At 39.7% G+C, this 16039-nt stretch overlaps 1 protein-coding gene across 1 annotated transcript in view; it reads right to left on the bottom strand.

Moving 5' to 3' along the window:
• The window catches only part of NPFFR2 (neuropeptide FF receptor 2), a 141446-nt gene extending 129889 nt beyond the window's left edge, over positions 1-11557 (bottom strand). Inside the window, exon 1 of the mRNA XM_075285273.1 lies at positions 11262-11557. The gene's annotated coding sequence lies outside the window, so the exon portion shown is untranslated. The remainder of the gene's footprint in view (positions 1-11261) is intronic.
• Positions 11558-16039: the final 4482 nt, after the last annotated feature.

The raw sequence follows: 16039 nt of genomic DNA, 5'->3' as shown, positions 1-16039 counted from the left end.
CTTGGCTGGACATGTCCAGATATGTCTGTCACAAGATAGCATTTCAAGGCAAGACTGTTTTTAAATAATGGATCATATTGTGATATCCTATAATACTCCATACTACTTCCAGTGCAAGCTGAGCATAGTTCTTCTACAGTAAACATGGCGGCATTTCACAACTACTGCTTTTAAGTCTTTTTTCCCCATATTGGTGATATTTTGTTTCCAGCTGTTTTGCTTTACCATCCTTTCATCTGACACATGATAGATTACCTAGAAGAACATCATGACTTTTGACTAAGGGCTAATCTAGTTACCGTAATAGTCCACATTTATTGATCAACACCAAAGTCATTTCTTGGTTATATTCACAGAAATTGCACATAGATTTGCAGTCATACACATAGAAATGAAATGGAAATAGTCCATTACCAAAATGTCTTCTGTTGGTCATATACTTTGAAAATGTTTCAAATGACTATAAGTAATATGACACAAATATTCTATGCTTCAGTTCTGGAATATACCATTTACCTTAGAAGACTCTATAGAAGAGCTGCAGAGACAAAACATAGGTAACATTACAACAATGTTATTTCTGAGTATCTTTCCTTTGTTACCAGTGGAAACACAAGTGCGAAATATAGGTAATAACTGCAGCCCACAAGATTGCATATAACTCATATTGATGTAATAGACTATGTAAAATCAATTACTCACACTACAAAAAGTCAGAGTATAGTCCTAGCCTTATATTTAGGTGCATTTATATGCATGCCCTTCTATTGGCACCCATTTGCATCTATTAAACAAATCTGCTAAACAGATGCAAAAAGAGGTGTGAATGTACCCTTAACCTATCACCCATCCACGGTCAAACTAGCGGTCTTAAGTAAACTACTAATTTAACCTAAAGACTGGTTTTCTAAAAAAAAAAAGATACCGTATGTGATAATGGTATGGAAAGTATAATTTCTTTGAAGTCACAGCAGTCAGCTAAAGCAGAAAGGATTTACAGTTCTCTTCTATGACAGAAGAATACAAGATACAAATAAGTTATTCATAAGTCTTATTTAAAAGGTCAAACCCCATATTATATGATATATGGATGTTAGAGTCAGGTAACCCTTTACACTGCAAAGAGTGGATCTTACTTTGACAGACATGATGTGACTGTATATTACATTTACATTGCAGCAGTCATTACTCCCAAGGTAACACCCACAGATACATCTACATCCAAGATATGATCCTCTCTCCCTTTCGCCCCTGATCCCAAAATAGTTGGTAGAGATGGTAAAAGATCATCTTTAAACTGCAACAGACATATTTTAAGCAACAACACCAAAATAAGTTAGGGAACTACAATCCCAAATCCTGCTTTTACATATTTCATATAAGTATGCACTTTTGTTCTAGCAAAAATGTGTGTGGGCGCTATTGCTATCAGGGTACAAAAATTGGCACTAATTTTTGGGGGCACCCATGGAGACACTTATTCTTTATTGCCATTTGTGGCACAGCTCTTGTTTTAGACACAAGAAATGAAACACTGCTGCTGCATGGCTCTAGACACCAAAAGGGCCTAAAGCACTGTATTTTAAAGGCTCTACTCATGCCAAGGGCCAAAAGCACTGTTGGTGCGAGGCTCTACTCACGCCAAGGGCCCAAAACACTGCTTTTTAAAGTATCTACTCACTCCAAGGGCCAAAGCACTGTATTTTAAAGGCTCTACTCACTCCAAGGGCCAAAAGCACTGGATTTTAAAGGCTCTACTCACTCCAAGGGTCAAAAGCACTTTATTTTAAAGGCTCTACTCAATCCAAGGGCCAAAAACACTGCTGGTGCGAGGCTCTACTGACCCCAAGGGCCCAAAACACTGCTTTTTAAAGGCTCTACTCACTCCAAGGGCCAAAGCACTGTATTTTAAAGGCTCTACTCACTCCAAGGGCCAAAAACACTGCTGATGTGAGGCTCTACTCACTCCAAGGGCCCAAAACACTGCTTTTTAAAGGCTCTACTCACTCCAAGGGCCAAAGCACTGTATTTTAAAGGCTCTACTCACTCCAAGGGACAAAAACACTGCTGGTGCGAGGCTCTACTCACTCCAAGGGCCCAAAACACTGCTTTTTAAAGGCTCTACTCACTCCAAGGGCCAAAAGCACTGTATTTTAAAGGCTCTACTCACTCCAAGGGCCAAAAGTACTGTATTTTAAAAGCTGTGCTCATGCCAAGGGCCAAAAGCACTGTTGTTGCCAGGCTCTACTCACTCCAAGGGCCCAAAACACTGCTTTTTAAAGGCTCTACACACTCCAAGGGCCAAAAGCACTGTATTTTAAAGGCTCTACTCACTCCAAGGGCCAAAAGTACTGTATTTTAAAAGCTGTGCTCATGCCAAGGGCCAACAACTAAATCTTTGCTGTTTAAAGGCTCAACTCACCCAAAAAACCAACAAATCTCTGCTGGTGCAAGGCTGAACTAAGTGAAAGGGCCTAAAACTCTGCAGGTAAAAGGCTGAAGTCACCTAAAGGACCTAAATCTCTGCTGGTAGCTCGGCTTAAGGGCCTGTAACTTAATTTGGAAGGGGTCCTGTTAAGGGCTAGAAAAGTGAATTTTGGAAGGTCTTACCACATCACACACACACACACACACACACACACACACTCAAAATGACAGTTCAGGGTGAGGGCTTTTGGATTTCCCATTGTCTAATCCATCTGTGGTTGTCATGGGCAACGTGATTTAAAGGGGTGCTTGATAATTATTTTTTTTTTAGCTTAAATTTGGGTTTGTGTCCATCCATTTGGGGAGTAAAGAAGGTTTCCAGGTATTTTCCCACTTTGGTAGAGGTTTTTTGAATGTGGAAAGTGTGTAGTTGTTAGGCTGTGATAGTGGGGTAATACAGGGACTTTGGTGTGTTAGATGCCCCCAGACATGCTTCCCCTGCTGTCCCAGTTGCATTTTAGAGGTGTTGACATCATTTGCTGAAGTTTAAAAGTGGACTTGGTGACCCTCCTGAGCCAAATGGTGGGATCCCCTGAAACGAAGCATTTTCTCCCATAGACTATAATGGGGTTCGATATTCGTTCGAATAGTCGAATATTGAACATCGAATATTTTACTGTTTGTTCATCTCTAAACTGAACACAAAGTCAGACACGCAGGACTTTTTGTCCGGTTAAATAAAAATGGTTTCACCGCGGAGAGCACAAAACGCTCACTGCTGGACACAGTCTGACAGGTTTCCATCTTCTGTCTGCAGAAGACGGAAACCCGACAGACGAAGATCGGGCGCAGATGTGAATGGGCCATAAGACTTCCGCTCATAACACACAGTTCTGCAGGACATGTGGATGAAGATGAAGAAGAGTTTGCAAAAAATAATATTTTGAATACTTGCTCTATGTGACTTCAACATTTCTTTATCTGTGCTGCATGTACTGTATATCTATCATATTAATGCAATTTTTCCTATGATGTATCAATCTGTAGTATATACACAGCAAAAATTTTAGTTTTTACACAACCTCATCCCTGCCTCCATCCTTGTTACAGTGTTGGCCAAAAGTATTGGCACCCCTGCAATTCTGTCAGATAATACTCATTTTCTTCCAGAAAATGATTGCAAGCACAAACTCTTTGGTAATAATATCTTCATTTATTTTGCTTGCAATGAAAAAACACAAAAGAGAATGAAAAAAAAAGTCAAATCATTGATCATTTTACACAAAACTCCAAAAATGGGCCGGACAAAAGTATTGGCACCCTCAGCCTAATACCTGGTAGCACAACCTTTAGACAAAATAACTGCGAACAACCGCTTCCGGTAACCATCAATGAGTTTCTTACAATGCTCTGCTGGAATTTTAGACCATTCTTCTTTGGCAAACTGCTCCAGGTCTCTGGGATTTGAAGGGTTCCTTCTCCAAGCTGCCATTTTGAGATCTCTCCACAGGTGTTCTATGGGATTCAGGTCTGGACTCATTGCTGGCCACTTTAGAAGTCTCCAGTGCTTTCTCTCAAACCATTTTCTAGTTCTTTTTGAAGTGTATTTTGGGTCATGGTCCTGCTGGAAGACCCATGACCTCTGAGGGAGACCCAGCTTTCTCACACTGGACGATACATTATGCTGCAAAATTTGTTGGTAGTCTTCAGACTTCATAATGCCATGCACACGGTCAAGCAGTCCAGTGCCAGAGGCAGAAAAGCAACCCCAAAACATCAGGGAACCTCCGCCATGTTTGACTGTAGGGACCGTGTTCTTTTCTTTGAAGGCCTCTTTTTTTTTTCCCTGTAAACTCTACGCTTCTGGGTGAGGCATTTGCTGCGGCTCGCTACATGGGGCCTTAGCTCTAAATGTATTTTTTTTAAATTTCTCATATATATGCAATTGCAGCCTGTACCAGTCTAAATAAAATATAAATTTTGTTATGTATGTGTTATTTTTGTTGTTCGGCTAACAGCCTGTGCCAATCTGAAAATAAAGTATTGAATGTTTTTTTTTCTGCTCTGCTCACCTAATACACAGTGTGACAAAGTGTTAATCTGAAAAAATAATCTCTTCTTCACAGCTTGCATCCCCATTCCCCCTTTTGCTTGTACTCCCATTTCCCCTTTTGCTCATATACACCCTGCACCCCACGTCACCATCTTGTTCACATACAGCCTGCACACCCATGTACCCCTCTTGAGGGGGGGGGCATGTCAAAATTTCACCACAGGGCCCCGCCATTCCTAGCTATGCCACTGAGTTCACCCATCTTTAGTTAGTTTAAAGCTTCTTCATTTTTAACTCAGCTGCAGACTGCGTTATAACAGGGCTATGTGGGACACTAAACCCCCAGTTAATAAGGACCTGGAGATGGTTTATTGTCCAAAATTGCCCTGAAAGGTCCCCTTTAAAGACCTGCTCTGCACTATATATGTACACAACAGAGCTGGAAGGGGTTAAGTACCTTATTCATTGTACATTCAGTTTTATCAATAGTGTTTTACTAAGGGAAAGGTCTCACAAATAAAGCTTACTAGACTAGTACTAACAAATTGTGAAGCTGTGGGTGTGTGGATGGAAGAAGTCTTTGTGGCAAGTCAGACTAGATAGAAAAGATGGGAAAAATTAATAACTCTATCCATATTGGTAGAGATGTCCAGATATTAACCCTGATACAGTCTCTTGTTTATACTAGTCTTTGTATGGTATTTTTTTTAACTCAGTATGGTGGTATTATTCAGTGACCATGTAGTAGTAATGGTCATGGCATCGTGGTATTATTTTGGCCTTGCACAGTAGTATCATTGGTAATATTGGTATTTATATAGTAAACTTTATTCAGTAACAATATAGAGGCACAATATTATTTGGTTGTGTATAATTTCATAACAATATAGGCACATACATTATTTTTTTTTTATGTGAGTGGGAGACATTGAGATTTTTACCCCTAATCTTTTAAGACCATAGTGACTACAGGACACCAGTGTTTTACAGTATATGCAAAGCAGATGGGATTCTGGCTAATAGCTGCAGAAAATGCTGCGATTTCGAAAATCATTCTATTTTTGTAAGAGTGAGGTTTTTCCCCATTCTGCATTCAGACTGACATACTGTTCATTTTGCCCAAGGTCACAATTTGTCTAAAACCAGCCCTGATTTAGAGTAGGTTCTTGCTGCCATTATTTAATGTCTGTTGCAATGTTCATAAAATGAGTGAAACAGGCATTCAATGGTAGAGGTATTTGAAGATATAGATGGAGCCCCATCCATCAGGTGTCTGCTGGCATTCCCCTGAATGTAAAGAACAGAAGAAAACAATGTGTATGCAGAACTTTTCCCTGCGTTGCAAAAGTAAACAAACATGATGGACAGCGTCTGTCATGTTGTCTTTATTAGAGACGATGGGAACGGACACAGATGGATGACAGCAATGGACAGTAATAACAGTAGTGAGAACACAGCCTTAGGTGCTTATCCTCAGAGATTTTCTTTTATGGACCACTCTGACTTGACTATTAAGAAAGGGTTTGCAGTTGTTTCTAAAAGTGCGCAAGTGCAACTGTAGCATATCTTAAAAAGTCTCATTAAAATGAGTTAAAATAATGGAATTTTAATTGTTTAACAAATTAGTGTCTTCCCTTATCCTGACATAATATTATGTTGAATTGGTTTCATGAGAAACTGGGACCCTTAACTAAATTTGCACTAAGGTACTGTTATGGTGGACATACCTGTAGCTCATAAATGTTGGTGAAAAGTTTCCAAATGTGATACTTGGTTTGCTCTACATGCAATAAAATTAAGGAGAGAGAAGAAGATGTGCATTTATTTTAGGAAAATAAATGGGAAGATGGGACATTTCGCTGCATTAAAAGGCATAATACCACTTGTTGGTAATCTTTAAATTATGTCTCTCCTTTAAAATACATGGTTTCCTTCCTATCCTGTATTACCTGCTTCTCAAGACCGTCTCAATTCTAACACTGAACACTAGAGTCTGTTATACAAGTATGTTGGAAGACGTAAAAACACAATTTCTGCTATTGCTGATCACTAAAAATACTAACAATGTTCTTGAAGTTTCCTAATCAGCAATCTTTGTTAAACCATCTCCATACATCTACAATGAATAAATGGCAGTTCATGCATAACTCATGTCTGAACTATATTTAACCTAGCACAAGAATATGTCATTACTGCACCACAGCTATGTCCTGTAAAATGATTACATTGCCACTTTCATTCAATGACATGAGATGCATTTATTATATGGATAGAATGATGGGTATTGTGGTCCACACAACCAGGCTAATAGTAGGATGTGCACATGCAGAATAAGAGATAACAGATTAATGGCTGAATATTAGAGTAACGGGCTCATGCACGCAATGCTTTATGAATCCAGATGCACTAAATGGCTTGACGCTCAGGACAAATACTCTTCAGTATAAGGAGAACACTCTGCCCCCGCGTTTTAAATATTGTAATGTTAAGAGAAAATCTCAACATGTCACCATCACCTACATCAGCATTGCTCAGAAACTAAGCAAACATATTGGAATCCTATCTTATAACAGCCAAATTATAGTGTATGCTGTACAGTAATTCTGAAGGACTTGACATTCACATATACCAGTGGTTAAGCTTTTTCTCGCTAGACACCAGAACATCATGCTCACCACAGTCCAGTATGCTACGTTTTGTGGTACACTGTCCCAATGTAGTTGGCCACTGTAAGATTTTCATTTCATGACTAAATAAATGGCAACTTTATAATATTAATTATATAAAAATGGATTTTTTAAATTAACCATAAATATCACATTGTTACAGGAAGAAATTCACCTTTGTCACTAGATATACAGATTAAAGTAGCTTTTCAGTGCAAGAACTTTGCAGCAGATCCATTTCGATCTATACAAGCTGAAAACCAGGGGTAAATATAGTCACCCTCAATTTTTTTAATGGGGGATAGTATGCATTTACCAGTTATATAATGGCATGTAAGTGAAGAACTTTAGTAAATGTTACAAAATCTAAAGAATATAAAGGGAGAAAATAAAGAGGTAGATTATCTTCTTATTTGTAGGTCTACAAGTATACAAGTAGAAACTTTTTTTTTTTTTTTTAAGGTATGCTGAATTTTTGGGCTGTGGGTTAATAGTGATGATGATCTCCAAATTTAAAGATTACATATAAATACAATACTTTTGTTCCCCTCGGCACAACATTTCTGAAGCATGTTCTCCCCCTTTATTCCTACTAGAAATGTATGCAGAAATTGACAACTGGGTGTTACCAGTTGTCAGTTTCTCTATGCAATGACATTGCCTAGTCAGTGCTGGTGTTGTAGCTACACACACCTCTGACATAGTGAATAGTAACAAACATTTATATATTTAATAAAGGGATAACAGAGGAACAGTACAAAACAGAGTTGTAAGAAAACCTGCTCTCTAATGGACAACACTGGTATTAAGTATAAGACGCCAGGAGAGCTTAGAGGTTCTGATTAAACAAGACATTAGTGACCATGGTGGACACAGACAGCTAAGGGTCCCTGTGCAAGAACAGCTATGGACCTTGTTGCCCAATGTCTCAGAATAGAGTACACTTGCAAACAATCCACCAGTAAACCAGTAATGAACAGCCATGATGTTCCTTAGTTTAGGCATTTACCCGCAATCTAATAGACAGTAGAAGTAGAGACCCCTGACCTGCTCAGCCCATGTGTAGCTTCACAGGTTGCACCAAATATATATCTGCCTCAATTAATGCTACACAAATAGAGGTAAAGTAATATATACAATCACAAAATAACCCCTAAAGTACCAAACATGAAGAATGAAAAGAAGGTAATATGACTGTAATGAAGTCCTAGAGAGTACTACACCATGCTCAATACCCATATTATGCTTGTTAAAGCAGGGAGGGCGATTTCATTTACTAGTATAACTTGGTTTGAGTGTCATATAGATATCCTTTTAGCCTTAGTATGTATGTCATAATGTGAGGTTCTCATCCGGTCATCTTAAATTAAATATCAAGTGCATGGTTTACTATGAATAAATAATTTGCATATTTATGGCATATTTATGAGACCTATGATAACGTTTTCCAACACGCACATACAAAAGTGTCTGAAAAGATTCAGATTTAGGTACAGATTCCTCTACAGGGTACGCACTCCTGTAATGTATCTGGTACATGCTTCACAGTAGTGCTGTACTCCCCTGTAATGATAAAGTATTAATGGATCTCCCCAATATGTGTACTACATATGTTACAATAGTAATATTAAACTATTGTAACTGAACAACAGCATGTATTTCCTATGCCCTTACATAAGCAGAACAGGCAATATACAGTACACTGTGGAACAGCAGCTGGACTAAAAGGCATACAAAGCATTAATGGAAACAATGGAAATCAATGCAAGTGTTATCTAAATAGAAATTACTAGGTCAACCAATGTACGAAGAAGAAATCTTTCCAAAGCCATGATTCTAAAGCACTGGAAGACGAGTGTCAAGCTTAGTTAAGAACAATTTATTTCTCAGTCTCTGTTTTCTCTGTGTGCAATGGCTAAATCATATTGATTTGAAGCAAGTCTTGTATGAGGCTTACATTGACTTAGTGCCATGTAGAAATAAAGCTGCCATTAGAAACCAACTACCTATGTGATTTTCAATAGGTACTCTGAACATGTGCTCTCTGAATACTGATTTATAAAAGATTTCAACTACATATACATGTTCTATGTTATAGACTACGATATACATGGAAATTTAGAACATATAATTGTTACTTTTTCGTATATTGCTGTATATATATATATATATATATATATATATATATATCAGCAATGGTTTCTGCTGCTTTGTGCTGTGTATGGTTAAAAAAACCACCACTGTGGAACATTTTATTGAGAAAGTTCCGACCCTTGAAATTGTGACATCATTTACCATGTCATGCCTCCTGCCTAATACAATTTCTTGACATTGTAAGATCAGGCATCATGTCGTGCCTTATGCGTAATGACAATACCAAAGATGCAAATGCTTTAACCCACACCTTAAAGCAGTCCCACGTATTAGAAAAATTAAAGCTTACAAAAATTGATGTACAGATGTGTCCACCTTTATCTAGCTCAAATTTGTTTGAGGAATTCCATTACTCAAGAAACTAATTCAATACAATATCTTGACTTGCCAGCAAAACCCTTAAAGTTCTGCATTATACAACATAACCACTATGTGGCCACACATGGACACATATAGTATATTTCATCTTGCAGAGTCATGTTGTTATGAAAATCTAGACATCTTATGACAGCTGTAAAGAATTAGCCAAGGTTAACCTCATTGGTTTTCTCTGATTTCGACTGAGATATAATATAACAAACATATAAGTTATCAGATTCAAGTTAAAGGGGGCTCCATCTGTATGGTAAGAAAGTACACGTCTGTATAAAATTTTCACACAATCCCTGACATTAGCCTCAGTGCACCCCAGAGACCTTTGCATTGTAAAAACAGTGTTAATTTCAAAGAAGCTTATTAGCCAATCTTGTAATGAGCATGTAATGTCACTAAGGAAACAACAAAGAAGGTCAAAAGACCACCAAATGTAAATATGGCTTTAACTATAAGTTTAGTCTTACTTGATATGCAACATACCGTTAAACATCTGTCAGTTGCTCCTTAGCAACATGCTATAAACTGAATATGTCTACTGACAAAGTGACAGTTTGTAGACTGTTGCTAAGGAACAATTGAGGAGTAACTGAGATAATTTGAAATGCCAGGAACAAAACTGTGTGTGAGACTGAACCTAACATTTGATTCAAGTGACTTTTGCATTATGTAGTATTGCTCATTGTCAGATTAAAAAAAGGAACAAGAAAGGTTCATATTCTGTATTAAAATTCCAAATTTACTCTATTTGGGTAGATGGATGGATAGATAGATAGATAGATAGATAGATAGATAGATAGATAGATAGATAGATATTAGGACACTATGTGGGTCTTCCAATTACACTTAGAAACTTCTAACCAGATGAATTAAATTCATTGTTTGCAAAGTCAAGCAGTGACACATTAATGGGATGACTACTTAGAAATGTGTCGCCCCTGCACCCATTTTAGCAGCACTACAACAGATACTGAAATGTTATACAAATACCACTTTTAATACACTATAGTGTCATGCTGGAACAGTTATTTACTTGTCCCCCATTGTTATCTATGGAGTGTGTCAGACATGAGTGTTTCTTGGAGACAAAACTGACAGCATCTTTGTCCAACTACTTATTTCAGTAGCAAGTTAAATGATGCCAAGACAGCTGGACATTGTGTTGCAGATGTTCATCACTAGGAAATCCTTCAGATTAAAGCGCAATTTTACAACTATAAAAATATGATACAATATTACAGATTTGTTACACAATGACAGTCTTCTGGGCTCTGATCTGAAGTACACCTTTACAGTATTGCAAACCTATTTCTAGGTGACTCCATCTGTACATCATAAAGCATGGTGTGTATCTTCAAGGACAACACTGCCAAGTTAAGAATGACATTGAACCAGAGATGCACTAGGGTCCAAAGCTTCTTCTATATGCATTTGAAGCTGGGAATGATGATACTTACATGCTGACAAGCAGTAAGTAGATGTGTTTACTTCCTTTATGTACTATTGTTTTTAGCCAAGACTATATGTCTAGAGCTGGACTTCAGAAGTAGATCTCCCCTTCTGACTGTAGTATAGGTATATGCGCTTACCTGTAGTGAGGAATTGGGTTTCAGGAGTATTAGAGTTGCTTCTTCAGCAGCAGGTATGTCTTCTACACTACAACTGGAAGTGCTATGTCTCTTGGGAAGGAACCTGGGTGATGCTAGTTGCCAGTTCCAGGCTGCAGAGGGAGCAGCTGTTATGTCCAGTGCAGGAGCTGCTCCAGCACAGCAGCCAGAGTCTCCCTGATATAAGCAGGCAGTGCACACAAGCAGCAGCCCAGCAGCACGCTTTCACCTCCCTTCTTTTTGTTGTTGGTAGTGGTGATGATGACAGCTTCACGTCAGGGATTTGTGAAAGAGCTGCATGGATGGTGGGTGTGATTATCCCTGCGCCTCCCCTTATCAATAGTGGAATTCTGCCTGGAAGGCGAGGAGCTGACAGCTCCCACTTGTCACTGCTTCCAAGCTGCTTAGCTTAGATCACAGCACCAAATTGTCTGGAATTATCATGTAGACATTCGTTTGGACAACGATGGAGAAGAATAATAAATTTTATTTATATAGTGTCAATATATTCCACAGCACTGTACAAAAAGATAATTAGGATTAATTAAGTAACTGATATATCTATCTATCTATCTATCTATCTATCTATTATCATCTATCTATCTATCTATCTATCTATCTATCTATCTATCTCTTTCTATCTACTATATCTCTATATATTCTATACCCCTCCATATCACATCACAACACTACCTGTTTTCTCTACAGTGAGAAAACACTTGACATTGGCACTTGAGGAGTTGAGTCTCTCTCAGAACCATTCCTAAAACCACTGCTGGACCAATACCTAAATGGTAACTTAACTATAGCTACCCATGCTCAACCCACCCACTCCCCCTTGTCAAACCTTCCTTCCCAAATAAAACAGACACATAGGGGTTGGATAAATTGGCCACAGCAGCCATTTTATTAAACATATTAACAAGACATATAAAAGCAGTTCAAATATAAATATACATAACACCTTTAAATAACCAAATAATTAAATAATTATATACTTAACTAACTAAACAGAGCAAACCCACTAACAAATGGAGGGGAGATCCTTGAAGTTACAAAATCTGTCTGCTAATCTGTCCAACACAATGTAAATTACCCACTGCCGCAATAACAGGCACAGGGGCACCAACCAGACAGAATAGCAGTTAATAAATCTAAACACCGGCCCAGCAGGAGTGCAAAAACCTGCCAAACTACCACAGCACTTAAACTTAGGGGAACTTAACCATCAAGTTCTTCCCAAAATACTGTCAACTACAACAGCTCCAAGGACCCCCCCACACCACCAACTGCTGCGACAAAACAGAAACAAACCAAACCACAAACAGAAGGGCGGGCAACTATCCTTCTCGGGCATGAGTGACGCGAGAAGGTAGCGCCGGGAGTTATATAAACTCCCCTAGATACTCGCGCCGCCGAAGCCCCTCCCCTAACAACACAAGCCTCTCCCTCCAGGCCCTGTCATGGAGGCCTCCGCCGACCGCTGCGCCGCGTGTGTGGCCTTATTTTTTTAAATAAAAAAAAAAAAAAATCTATAAATCCATAAACACAAAGAGCTCATTTTATTCACCACTTGTTAGCTACAATGCACCATAAGTAAAGCTGGCAACTAACAAGTTAACACAGGAAGGTCTTAGTAGTGACTTGCAGGATTGATAACAGGATTAAAGGGGGTGCTGGCTGATTAATGTGTTAATGGTATATATAAGGAAGTCAAAATCACTTCATAGATTCCCGGCTATTCCCTTCCCAGATACCCCTCAGGTCTTCTGATCACTCTTGAGAGACCGGAAAAGCTGGACAGCTGGTCGCTGGCTGCAGTGCTGACTGGCCTTAGCCAGTAAATGGATAATCAGTATTTTTTGTCTATTGAAAAGGACCAGGCAGTAAAAACCAGGGGTACGGAAACTGTGGAGAATTATGAAAGTGAGTATTTCTTGCTTTATTATTTTATTCCCAGAAGTTTCAAATACTTGAACAACTCAATTAACTTAAAGGGGTTCTCCAGGCAGAAAATCTTTTTTTTTTTTTTTTTTTTTTTTTTTAGAAAGGTTTGTTAGTGCTCTTAATAGGTTAATAAGTACACCCATATACCTTTAGCAGTGTTTGGAGTGATTTCTGGGTGTCTCAGGTTGCTGTCATATCCTCTGTGGTTTTTACATGCTGTTACCTTCTTGCTGTGCAGACTTCCTGTGTAGCTGCTACACTAAGGGCTAGTTCACACAGGGCACGGGACCACGTATTTTGGTCCTGATATTGATGCGGGAAGTCAGAATAGGACCAAAATGTGCCTGCCGCAACAGCCGCGGCTTCCAGCTCCAGAGTAGGCCCAAATGAATGGGCCTAGTCCGGAGGGTGCTGTCGCAAGGCGGACGCCGGGGCTGAATCAGACTTGGAATCCGCCTGAAGAAAGGGCAGCTCACTTCTTTTTTCCGTGAGCTGGGACATACCACTCACGGAAAAAAGGAAGCTAGCGGTCCACATAGATCTCAATTGAAAATTTTGATTTTAAGAGGGAACTTTAAATCAAGAAAACAGTGACTGATTTATGAGTACAAGTGCATGACCCTATTCAAGTCTCTAGACAGTGGTTTGAATACATCAAGTGGACTTATGTCTTTTTATACAAATCATTGAACTGAGACAGCCATAAAGATAAAGACTGTGGGAACTGGGGATTGATTACTTGTTTTTATATGTATATAGTAATAAGCCTCTTCCCCCCTCCCTCCTGAAATCCTATCCCTGTATCCAGTTATATATATATATATGCAACCTGCAGAAAGTGTTTTTAGGGCTAGTTCACACGTGAACTGCCCGCGCGGGTTTTGACACAGAGAGAGACGCGGCGAGCCGCGTCTCTCTCTTGTCAAAACCCGCCCGCCGCGACCATCGCTGTCGCGGCTTAACCCTCTGCTGTCGGCTCAAATGAATGAGCTGACATAGGAGGGAGCTGCGGGGGGCGGAAGCCGCGCGACTGAGACAGCGCGGCTTCTGCCTGAAGAAAGGACATGTCCTTTCTTTTCTCTGCTAGCAGCAGCTCGCCGCTAGCGGAGAACAGAAGCCCGGCGGTCTCCATAGACCACCATTATAAGGGGAGGTTTTGGACGCGAAATCCGCTGTCAAAAACCTCCCCTTATACTCACGTGTGAACTAGCCCTTAGATATATCTGAAGAAGGAGCTCAGAGGAAGCTTCAAAACGTCATATTCTGTCATCATTATGAGTTAGCCATTAAAAAAGGTATCACCTACTGAAGAAAATGATAAAAAGTAACCTTTATTAAATATGTTTAAAGGGATTCTACCACTAAAACACATTTTTTTCTAGTTACCACTTCGGAATAGCCTTTAAAAAGGCTATTCGTCTCCTACCTTTGGAAGATTGCCGAACGTACTGCGCATGCGCAAAATTGCGGTCCCAGCCATAGTGCGGGCACCGCAATTTCGCGCATGCGCAGTACGTTCGGCGATCTTCGCCGAACAGAGCGTACTGCGCAGGCGTCCGACAGGCCGCTGAAGAGGGAAAGGGAGGATACCAAAGACCATAGAGGCGGCGCTGCGGTCGGTTTTCGAGCTGCAATGGGGACGCCCCCATCGCTGCTCCTGCGATGGGGACGCCCCCATCGCTGCAAGAGATCTAATTAGCATACCGGTACAAACCGGTATTTTGAACGAACGGCGCGGCGGAGAGCACTTCCAAAGGTAGGAGACGAATAGCCTTTTTAAAGGCTATTCCAACGTGTTAACTAGAAAAAAATGTGTTTTAGTGGTAGAATCCCTTTAAAACAAAAACACTTTGTTAAAATGACAGCTGTTAGCCTCCAAAGAAGCCCGGTAAATAGAAATCATCCACCTGATATTGTTGACTACCCTCTAATACAGTAGTGTACTGACCTAAACAAAGTCACATAGATGTAATTTTTTCAAAGATAACAAAGTAGCCAAGATTGTTTCCTACTGTGTAAGAGGAATAAAGATATGTATCTAATTTGATGTAATTGGTGTTCTTCCCTGTAGACTACACAGAGTCCAATTGCCAGTTTGTTTCAATTTGGCTATGCCTAGGACAGCAAAGTCAGTAACCATATATTACAAAACCCACTAGCTGCCAAAGATTATATAAATAGCATTCCCTAGCATGGCTCTCGCCCAGCTTGAGATGTAAACTACGCTGTCTGGATGGCAGGTCTAGTGAAGAGGTTAGGGGCTGGTGGGTAAGATGTTAATAAGATGGCTCTAATGCTATGACTTTCACAGCGATGATAGCGTACAGAAATGGTGGAGTGAGTCTGATATTACTCCACTCCTGGCAGTTACAATGTCTCAACGCGTTTCATTTCCCTAATGTAACTCATCAGGAGACTATCTTTCATCCCTGCCTGGACTACAAATAAAGTTTTCTATACACCCTGATTACGGTGTATAGCACTATTGAGGGCAGCAAGGGAATCAGCTAGAAGAACCCTGAGAGAATCCTTGCTGGTCCCTAGAAATAGGAGAGATGATGAAAGACTTATTCGTATGATTGGGCCGTTTGATGATTGCGCCAGAGAGGTCACTTACCTCATGAGGACGCATTGGAGTATACTCAAACAGGACCCGGATTTACGTTCTGTCATCCCTGAAAATCCCTCCATCACTTTCCGTAGAGGGAAAAATTTGGCTGATATAATAACTCATAGCCATCTGTCACCCCCACAAAATGAGGGAACTTGGCTGAATAGATCCCAGACGGTTGGAACTTTTAAGTGTGGGTCCT

Source organism: Leptodactylus fuscus, chromosome 1 (genome assembly GCF_031893055.1).
Source record: "Leptodactylus fuscus isolate aLepFus1 chromosome 1, aLepFus1.hap2, whole genome shotgun sequence".
Lineage (NCBI taxonomy): Eukaryota > Metazoa > Chordata > Amphibia > Anura > Leptodactylidae > Leptodactylus > Leptodactylus fuscus.
This window is presented reverse-complemented; position numbering and strand designations above follow the sequence as displayed.